This window comes from Pelophylax lessonae (assembly GCF_965119305.1).
Source record: "Pelophylax lessonae genome assembly, chromosome: 3".
In the NCBI taxonomy this organism is placed as follows: Eukaryota; Metazoa; Chordata; class Amphibia; order Anura; family Ranidae; genus Pelophylax; species Pelophylax lessonae.
In genome coordinates, this window is record NC_138770.1 from 50,884,034 (window position 1) to 50,895,338 (window position 11,305).

The following is an 11,305-nucleotide window of genomic DNA, read 5'->3' on the forward strand; positions in this document are numbered from 1 at the left end:
AGAGAGAGAGAGAGGGGGCTGTAGAAAGCTACAAGGATAGAGAGAGAGAGGGGCTGTAGAAAGCTACAAGGATAGAGAGAGAGAGGGGCTGTAGAAAGCTACAAGGATAGAGAGAGAGAGGGGCTGTAGAAAGCTACAAGGATAGAGAGAGAGAGGGGCTGTAGAAAGCTACAAGGAGAGAGAGAGAGGGCTACAGAAAACTGCAAGGACAAAGAGGGGCTGTAGAAAATGACAAGGATAGAGAGAGGGGGGGGCTGCAGAAAGCTACAAGGATAGAGAGAGGGGGGCTGTAGAAAGCTACAAGGATAGAGAGAGAGAGAGCTGCAGAAAACTGCGGCAAAATGCAAGAATAGGGAGAGGGAGCTGCAGAAAAATGCAAGAATAGAGGGAGGGCGCTGCAGAAAAATGCAATAGATAGAGCTTCAGAAATACAAGAAAAGAGAATGAGAGCTGTAGAAAGCTGCAAGGATAAAAAGAGAGCTGTTAAACTACAAGGATAGAGATAGGGAGGGAGCTACAGAAAACTTAGCTATATAGGGAGAAAAGGAGCTGCATAAAACTTTAAAGAAAGAGAGAAAACTACAAGGATAGCGAAAGAAGGAGCTGCAGAAAACTACAATAGAGAGAGAGGGCGCTGCAGAAACCACAAAGACAGAGGAGGGAGCTGCAAAAAAACAATAAGGATAAAGAGAGGGAGCTGCAGAAAACTGTGTGGATAGGGAAAGGAAGGGTGCTGCAGAAAATTGACGAGGGGGAGAGCTCTAGAGGCCATGACGGTAGGTCGATAGGAGAAGGAAGGAGCTGCAGAAATGACAATGATAGGCTAGGAGGGAGTTGCATAAACCATAAGAATAGAGAAGGATGGAGCCACAGAAACTACAAGAATAGAGTGCAAACTGCAGCCACCATTAGGATAGAAAACCAGAAAGCAGCAGAAATCACGAGGATAGAGAGAGTGGGAGCTGCAGAAAGCAAAAAGGTTAGAGAATGAGGGAGCTTTGAAATCACAAGAATGGAGTAAGATGAGCTGCAGAAAACCTAATGATATATTTGATTTATTAGATCAGCAAAATTAACCAATAAACTATCCAGTGTGAAGGCCTACGTAACTGGTTATAAGGGTACATCCACACCTGTGTTTCTGGCCAGCAGGGAGGGTCCTGGCAGTTAGCTGCAGGAGGCTGCCCAAATGAAAGCAATGGAAGGCTGCCAGCTCCCACAGCTAGTTGCAGCCATTTGCATGTAATCAGTGTGCCGCCGTTACCTGCAATTGATTGGCTCTGGACACTTTCAATGGGGCTGCATTCCACAGCTAATCTCTGGGACCCACCACTAATTTTCTCACACCTACTTGCTGTCGGCCCAAAACACAGGAGTGAATGTAGCCCTATTATGTAAGGAGGCTGTTGAACCCTTTAGTGGTTGGTAAACTTTGCTAATCTAACAGATCTCTACACATAATGATAGGGTACAATAATCCGAGCAGCACTGTAGTCAAGCAAACTCACCTTGCCTACCATTGGAGAATGCATTACAAAGCTGACTGGGAGGCACTTAGAAGTTCATGGGGGAAGCAAAAGGTCACTTTAAGGTCCCCAGTCTTTGGTAATTATCTTTGAGAGGGCTATGCATAGTCTGGGCTCTTATCAGATATGATCTGTGCTGGGATGGGCTTGTTTAGGAAGGCTCTGTAGAAAAAGCCACCAGTCACCCTTTCTGCAAGTTTCCTGGGCAACCATTATAAAGTAAATCTGCCATTTTTATTTTGGAAGATGTAAACCTAATCACATACATTTGGAATAATCTCTAAAATGTCCAAACCAGATCACCCTCCATATGCTGTTATCGGTGAAGGAGCCGGGGTGTATGATCAGTGTTCCCCTCCATGTGATCAAGTTAATCAGCATAGCCGGAGTACAAAATAAAAAGGAGTGGTACCATCCTGGCGATATTTGTTGACCTTCTTGCTGCCAGAGCCATGTTTACTAAAAATCATTTCAGGCCTAAAGATTAGTTCAAACCTCCAAACATATCTTTTCGGAAAGCAGGCAAATGGTAATAGTTCCTTATTTGTTTACACAATATTAACGCAACGATTTATCCAGGGCAAATTTTCTGTACAAAATCAAATTAAGGTAATTTTAGGGCACAGAAATGCTTCTACATTACCCAGGGTTTTTTTTTTTTGATAAATTATAAAAGATGAGGTTGCGCCGAGTAAATAGATACCAAACATAGTGTGGTCGTAAAAGAACGACAAACTTCTGTACTCAAAATTTCATATAAGTAAAGCTTTAAAAGCCATCACCATGAATATTGACCTTAGAATTATTGCTCTGACTTGGGCATGCACGGCAAAATCTAACATTTGTAAGCACAATCGCTTTCAAACGTGTTTTTACAATATGCGTGTTCATGTGCACATGGGGACAGGCTGAAATTATTTTAATTATTTTTTTTTTTTTTTACATAGGGGACAAAAAAAACACTACGTGATAGTATTTTGTTTAGACACATGGGTGTAGCATCAAGGGTCGCAATTGCAACCCTGCCCCTAGCTCCAGGGGGCTTGTGCAGCTCCCCTGTCATAATAACATGCTGCATTACCCCCTCCCTCTGATCTGCCTTGTGTCCCACAGCCAGCTCTGTAGCCAGTACCCAGCTTTAGTGATTGGTTGCTCGGGCCGCCTGGATTCTAGCAAGCAGCCATGTGGTTGGTCAACGCTTAGCATTCCGTGGAGACTAACTGCACTGCATTAAAAAAAAAAAAAAACACTATTATACAGAGCCTATCGAGTCTCATCTGTTAAGCCCTGCCCACCGAGTCCTGCCCACTAAGTCCCACCTACTGAGAGCCTCCCATCCAGCTCTCAGTAAGGTCAAAATAAAGGAATCCAAGGTGGGAGGCACTGAGTCTGCTCCCAGGTGTCAGTGTTGAGGGACACTGATGGAGGTACCTCTAATGCGGGGGACACTGATGGGGGAGCTACAGTAAGGGGGACACTGATGGAGGACCTACAGTGAGGAGGACACTGATAGGGGAGCTACAGCAAGGGGGGCACTGAAGGGGAGCTACAGTGAGGGAGACACTGGTGGGGAGCTAAATTGAGGGGGACACTGATGGGAAAGCAGGAACTACAGTGAGGGGGACACTGATGGGGGAGCAGGAGCTGCAGTGAGGGGGACACTTATGGGGGAGCTACAGTGAGGGGGATACTGATGGGGGAACTACAGTAAGGGGTACATTTTTGGGTGAGCAGGAGCTAAAGAGAGGGGGATACTAATGGGGGAGCAGGAGCTACAGTCAGAGGGACACTGATGGAGAAGCAGGAGCTACAGAGAGGGGGACACGGATAGGGAAGCAGGAGCACTACAGTGAGGAGGACACTTTGGGGAAGCAGGAGCTACAGTGAGGGGGGACACTGATGGGGGAGCTACAGTTAGGGGGTCACTAATGGGGGAGCAGGAGTTAGTGAGGGGGACACTGCTACCAGTAAACTGATGAGGTGACACTGATGGTGGGGAGAGTGGGAGAATATAGAGGATGGAGATGACAGTAGAATGCAGAGGATGGAGATGATGGTAGAATACAACGGGTACAGATGATAATAGAATGAAGAGGATTAAGATGAGGGTAGAATACACAAGATCGAGCTGATGGAATGTATTTACTGTACTGTATGAGGACAGTTTGGGTGTTGGGAGGTATTTAGGGGATATTGTAATAATTTTTTCTCCTTCCGTACTCTTTGTTGGGGTTAGATAAGAGGGGGGGGGAAGTCTGGGGAGGGGGATACCTCCCCCCCCCCCCCCCCCCCACACACACACACACACACACACACACACACACACACACATGCCTTAAGACTGGTGAATGTTGCAATAGGTGAGGGGTAGATACAGAGTTGAGTGGTGGAATGGAGGCGGGGGGTGCAGAATATGGAAGACAGAGATGAGTGGTGGAATGTAGGGTACAGAGGTGCATGATGGAATGGGGGGAGGGTGCAGAGATGAGTAATGGAATGGGGGTTACAGAGGTGAATGATGGAATGGGGGGTAAGGCTCGCCGCCCAGTCTGGTCAGGACTGTGTCACTCAGTGGAGGACTGGACATGGACTCTGGAGAACTTAGAGAAGAGGACAGAGATGGTGATGAGAGGAGCCAGCCAGAGAACTGTGCCTGACAACCCTGCACAAGAGCCAGCACTGGAGGAGGTCAGTAACAGGCAGCTCCAGTCTCCAGTGGCTACACAAGGTCTTCTGGGAGAGAGGTTACTGATGTAAGGGGGAATAAATACACAAAGGAAAGTGGGACACGGATATAAAAGTTCCCCCTTTATATCAGTAACTCTCCCTTATATTAGTGTATTTACTCTGCAGATGGTGGTCTGTTCCCGGCCTTCCCCCTTACAGCGTATGTGGGAACTCTGCAGACCCTAATGTAAAGGAGAACTCTGTGGACTCTGATGTAAAGGTGAACTCTTATGTAACCAGAGACCCCCCTTACACCAGAGTTTCCCTTTACACCAGAGCCTGCAGCATTCCCCTATATATATCATTATGTAAATTTTGAAAATAAAGATCTGAAATAATTATTTAGACTCTTGGAGTATCTTGGAGCACTGAGGATAATGATAGGTGGTAGTGGGGTAGGCCCCTGGTCAACTTTTGCATCGTGGTCCAAAGCCTCAAGCTGTTCCTCTTTATAGACAGGTTTTCTACCATGAGGCATCAGGGGCCTATTCACCCCCTTTTTCTCACTTGCACCCCAGTGAAGCTAGTGGAGCACAGATCGCACTCCATTAGCTTCTTCCCTGGCCACAGCAGCCAGGAAAAAGCTAGGGGAGATCAGCGAACAAATGTTTACAGTTCTCTATCCCCTCTACCCAGCAATAGCCTGGGCCTGCGGATGGGACAGCAAATCCTGGGAAATGTGGGGGGGAAGAGGGGTCATGCAGCACACTGCTGGGGGTCTGTGGAAACGTTCCAACGGCTGTTCTGTCCGCTGTCTCCCCCCTCTGCTATCTGTACGAATCCCTTCTGACAGTTAATATGGACACCAGAATATCCTGAGAGATGGCCCTGTTGTCCCAGCACTCAGAAGGTCATTGTGACAGAGTCAGTCGGGCATGCTTCCCAATGAGAGAGTGTAGGGGTGGGAAGGGCCTTTTCCCTCCACTCAGGTCCCTAATTACACTCAATTCCCCACGCTATACTCTGCAGTGTGTGACATCAGATCCCCACCCTCAGTGTCCTGGAGCTCAGAAATGCTGTATATATTCTGGACTTCGATTGATGTAGATAAGAGAGGGTAGCAGATAAACAGGTACAACTTATGTTGGAGAATTTTTTTAATCTCTGTGTATTACCTGAGGCCAGTCCCTTTACTGGGGAGATGTAAGGGGTGCCTAGTTACCTCCATTTAATGGGCATGGCCTTTAGATCAGGTGTGGCAAGTCCTCTTGGCTGTGTCTGCACAGAAGAACCTCGTAGAAGTTTATGGGGCCCATCTCCGAGAGGAAGACAGGGCACATCGACTTTGATGGACTTGTGGCTTGGGATGTAAAGGCTGTAGCTGCTGAATCGAGATATGTACAGTATGGATCTCTAGAGGGGGAAAAAGGGGGTGGAAGTGGTTGGGTCACCTTAAATGGGCAAGCAGGAAAAGTGCATTTTCTCTAATCCATTTAGGGCAGTGCATGCCTGTGCATTGACTTGGTTTTGTCTTGTTCTTTGTTATTCTACACTATTATTGGGCAGATCTTCACTATGACGGTGAGTGCTGATTTCTCACATATTTGGAGTGTCTGCAATGCCTCAGACACAACATAAACCTGCCACCCTGGCAATTATCAGTGTGATTTATAGCTAGGCCCAGGCAGGCAATATATATTAATAAACCCTCAGAAATCCTGAAAAACTGGCTGGATCATTTCATTGGTGGAGCAGCACCTTAATGCACAGTGAACTAATTCCACAATCACTACAGCAAAATACTACAGGAGATGGTCCGAGAGTGAAGACATCCTACAGGAGATGGTCAGAAACTGCAGACATGATACAGGAGATGGTCAGAGACTGCAGACATGGTACAATAGATGGTCAGAGACTGCAGACATGGTACAGGAGATGGTCAGAGACAGAAGATATGCTACGGAAGATGGTTATAGACTGCAGACATGGTACAAGAGATGGTCAGAGACTGCAGGCATGATACAGGAGATGGTCAGAGACTGCAAACATACCTCAGGAAATGGGCAGAGAGTGAAGACATCCTACAGGAGATGGTCAGAGACTGCAGACATGATACAGGAGATGGTCAGAGACTGCAAACATACTACAGGAGATGGTCAGAGACTGCAGACATGATACAGAAGATGGTCAGAAACTGCAAACATACTACAGGGGATGATCAGAGACAGCAGACATGATACAGGAGATGGTCAGAGACTGCAGACATAATATAGGAGATGGTCAGAGACTGTAGACATGGTACAGGAGATGGTCAGAGACTGCAGACATGGTACAGGAGATGGTCAGAGACTGCAAACATACAACAGTAGATGGTCAGAGACTGCAGACATAATATAGGAGATGGTCAGAGACTGTAGACATGGTACAGGAGATGGTCAGAGACTGCAGACATGGTACAGGAGATGGTCAGAGACTGCAAACATACAACAGTAGATGGTCAGAGACTGCAGACATAATACAGGAGAGGGTCAGAGACTGCAGACCTACTACAGGAGATGGTCAGAGACTGCAGACATGATATAAGAGATGGTCAGAGACTAAAGACATGCTACAGAAAATGGTTATAGACTGCAAACATGATACAGGAGAGTTTCAGAGACTCCAGACATGATACAGGAGATGGTCATAGACTGCAGACATGATACAGAAGATGGTCAGAGGCTGAAAACATGCTACGGAAGATGGTTATAGACTGCAGGTATTATACAGGAGATGGTCAGAGACTGCAGATATACTACAGGAGAGGGTCAGAGACTGCAGACATGATACAAGAGATGGTCAGAGACTACAGACCTACTACAGTAGATGGTCACAGACTGCAGACCTGATACAGGAGACAATCAGAGATGATAGACATGGTACAGGAGATGGTCAGAGACTACGGACGTGATACAGGAGATGGTCTGAGACTGCAGAAGTAATACAGGAGATGGTCAAAGACTGCAGAAGTGATACAGGAGATGGTCAGAGACTGCAGACATGATACAGGAGATGGTCAGAAACTGAAGACGTTATACAAGAGATGGTCAGATTGTAATCATGATACAGGGGATTAGGGATGGGCTCTGTGTTCAACTCGAACATCAGCTGTTCGTGTGTTCGCAGATTAGGCAGGTAGTTAGTGGATAGTGTGTTGAGTTAGTTTAGTGCAGTCAGTGTAGTGTACAGGCATACTCCACTTTTAAATGTATCTTGTTGTAGTCCTGGGTCCCCCTCTCGGTGCTCCCCAGGTTTTATGTCCCTGTCACTTATAGTTCGGGAGCAGTGCAATGCCAAGCTGACCAAAATTTCCCATAGATGCCAATGTTAGAGAGGGAGCAGTGCCATGCCAAGCTGACCAAGATTTCCTATAGATGCCAATGTTAGACAGGGAGCAGTGCCATGCCAAGCTGACCAAGATTTCCTATAGATGACAATGTTAACGACAGGGAGCAGTGCCATGTCAAGCTGTCCAATATATCCTATAGATGCCAATGTTAAAGACGGGGAGCAGTGCCATGCCAAGCTGAATGCCAATGAGCACTAAAAGCTGGAAATTGGTCTGGGCTGGAAGGGGGTGAAAGTGCCCCAGAAGGCAGATTCTGCCGCAGAGGATTCTGGGAGTGGGTATAAGTTTGAGGGGAACGCATGACGCAGCGTCTTTGGCGGGAAGCAGAGTCCGAGGAGGGAGAATACGGCTGTCTCTCTTTTTGTCAGAGGAAGCGGGTGTCCCGGGTGGCGGCCTCGGAATCCAGAGAGTGTGAAGCTGAGCTGCAGAGGGGATCCGGTGTGCCAAGAACCAGCGGAGAGAGAGAGGGGTCCAGTTCCAGGAAAGCCCACAAAGGTGGTGAGTACTGTGGACTGCCCCTGGGGGTCTGCCTAGTGTCAGAGGGGACCAGTCCGGAGAAGGTTCTAGGGATCCAGGAGTCAGCTAGTGGTTAAAGGGGGTGCCTGGTCAGAAGACCCTGAAGTAGTAGAGGGGGTACCTAGGTAGAGGACCCTGAAGTGTGAAAGGGGGCGCCTGTAGATTGGGCCCTGAAGAGTCAGTGTACAGTGGGAAGTGTACAAGTTAAGAGTTGCAGCAGCACAAGTATCTACGCAGAGCTACCTCAGCCAGTGCAGGGCTGGAGGGAGCTGTTCAGGGACTTTTGAGCCAAAGCAGTGTCAGGAATCAAGTGTTCTACAGTCCTGGATCTTCTGGGTTAAAGTCCAGGTTCCAGCACAGTTTCAGTATTACAGTATCTATAGGCGTCAGGAAGCGCTGGTTGGCATTCAGCTGGTGTCAAGACAGCGCCAACAGGCATTTTTCTTCAAGTGTCCCAAAGTGTACCTAGTTGAGCCAGAGGAGTATCCCACTCATTCCCTTCTCCCATCCCCTAAATACAATAAAACATAACACACCAAAGATGCCGGAATGGTCCTTGTCTCAGTTCTCCCAACTGGGTTCACAACTCAAAAGTGTTGGAGGCGTCACCGGTAACAATGGCAGACCCACATCAGGCACAAGGCCTGGAAAAACTGCTATATATACTGTATATATATATATATATATATATATATATATATATACATACAGGTATATATATATATATATATACATACACACAGTATCTAACACAAGTGAGTACACCCCTCACATTTTTGTGAATATTTTATTCTATCTTTTCATGTGACAACACTGAAGAAATGACACTTTGCTACAATGTAAAGTAGTGAGTGTACAGCTTGTATAACAGTGTAAATTTGCTGTCCTCTCAAAATAACTCAACACACAGCCATTAATGTCTAAACTGCTGGCAACAAACGTGAGTACACCCCTAAGTGAAAATGTCCAAATTGGGCCCAATTAGCTGTTTTCCCTCCCCGGTGTCATGTGACTCGTTAGTGTTACAAGGTCTCAGGGGTGAATGGGGAGCAGGTGTGTTAAATTTGGTGTTATCACTCTCACTCTCTCATACTGGTCACTGGAAGTTCAGCATGGCACCTCATGGAAAAGAACTCTCTGAGGATCTGAAAAAAAAGAATTGTTGCTCTACATAAAGATGGCCTAGGCTATAAGAAGATTGCCAAGACCCTGAAACTGAGCTGCAGCATGGTGGCCAAGACCATACAGCAGTTTACCAGGAGAGGTTTTACTCAGAACAGGCCCTCGCCATGGTCAACCAAAGAAGTTGAGTGCACGTGCTTAGCGTCATATCCAAGGGTTGTCTTTGAGAAATAGACGTATGAGTGCTGCCAGCATTGCTGCAGAGGTTGAAGGGGTGGGGGGTCAGCCTGTCAGTGCTCAGACCATACGCCACACACTGCATAAAATTGGTCTGCATGGCTGTCATCCCAGAAGGAAACCTCTTCTAAAGATGATGCACAAGAAAGCCCACAAACAGTTTGCTGAAGACAATCAGACTAAGGACATGGATTACTGGAACCATGTCCTGTGGTCTGATGAGACCAAGATAAACTTATTTGGTTCAGATGGTGTCAGGCGTGTGTGGCGGAAACCAGGTGAGGAGTACAAAGACAAGTGTGTCTTGTCTACAGTCAAGCATGGTGGTGGGAGTGTCATGGTCTGGGGCTGCATGAGTGCTGTCGGCACTGGGGAGCTACAGTTCATTGAGGGAACCATGAATGCCAACATGTACTGTGACATACTGAAGCAGAGCATGATCTCCTCCCTTCAGAGACTGGGCCACAGGCAGTATTCCAACATAATGACCCCAAGGACACCTTGTGCGGTTTAACCTTAAGCTGCGTAAGGGATTTATTACTGTAAGGGAGATAAGATTGTGGAACTCTCTTCCACAATTGGTGGTAACTGCGGCAAATATAGCTACTTTTAAAAGACTCTTGGAGGTGCATCTCAAAGATCACAACATTCAGGGTTATGGGAATTTAATGCGTCCACACACACCTACACAGGTTGAACTGGATAGACTATTGTCTTTATTCAATCTCAACTACTATGTAACCTCCAAGACTACCACTGCCTTGCTAAAGAAGCTGAGGGTAAAGGTGATGGATTTGCCAAGCATGTCTCCAGACCCAAACCCTATTGAGCATCTGTGGGCATCCTCAAAAGGAAGGTGGAGGAGTGCAAGGTCTCTAACATCCACCAGCTCTGTGATGTCATCATGGAGGAGTGGAAGAGGACTCCAGTGGCAACCTGTGAAGCTCTGGTGAACTCCATGCCCAAGAGGGTTAAGGCAGTGCTGGAAAATAATGGCGGCCACACGAAATATTGACACTTTGGGCCCAATTTGGACATTGTCACTTAGGGGTGTACTCACTTTTGTTGCCAGCGGTTTAGACATTAATGGCTGTGTGTTGAGTTATTTTGAGGGGACAGTAAATTTACACTGTTATACAAGCTGTACACTCACTACTTTACATTGTAGCAAAGTGTCATTTCTTCAGTGTTGTCACATGAAAAGATAGAATAAAATATTTACAAAAACGTCAGGGGTGTACTCACTTTTGTGAGATACTGTATATATTGTATATAACCACAAATGTAAACAGGTGGTATATGCCAGTCAATGGGTACCCCCTCCCCACCTGGCACCCATGATAGCTGCCCACGTCAGCAATGCCAGGTTGATTCCAGTGGTATATGCCAGTCAATGGGTACCCCCTCCCCACCTGGCACCCATGATAGCTGCCCACGTCAGCAATGCCAGGTTGATTTCAGTGGTATATGCCACTCAATGGGTACCCCCTCCCCATCTGGCACCCATGATAGCTGCCCAGGTCAGCAATGCCAGGTTGATTCCCAGTTTATGTGTATTCTTTCCATTGATATGGAGCGGCAGCACCCAAGTCCTGAAAAGCTGGCGAGGAATTCATTTTGTGCCCTCCTGGTGACTGCCCTCCCTCGTGCTTCTATTGTTGGTGTGAAATCATTAAGCTTCTTGGCATCCGTTCTCTTTGAAACTCTGTGTACATAACCCAAAGAAGACATTAACAAACCATCCATCACTCGTCTGACAATATTTGCCTATTATTAAAGCGAAGTGTCAATAGAAATGATCCTTTAGACCCATTTTCATTTAAAAAAAATAATAATAATAATAATTAAA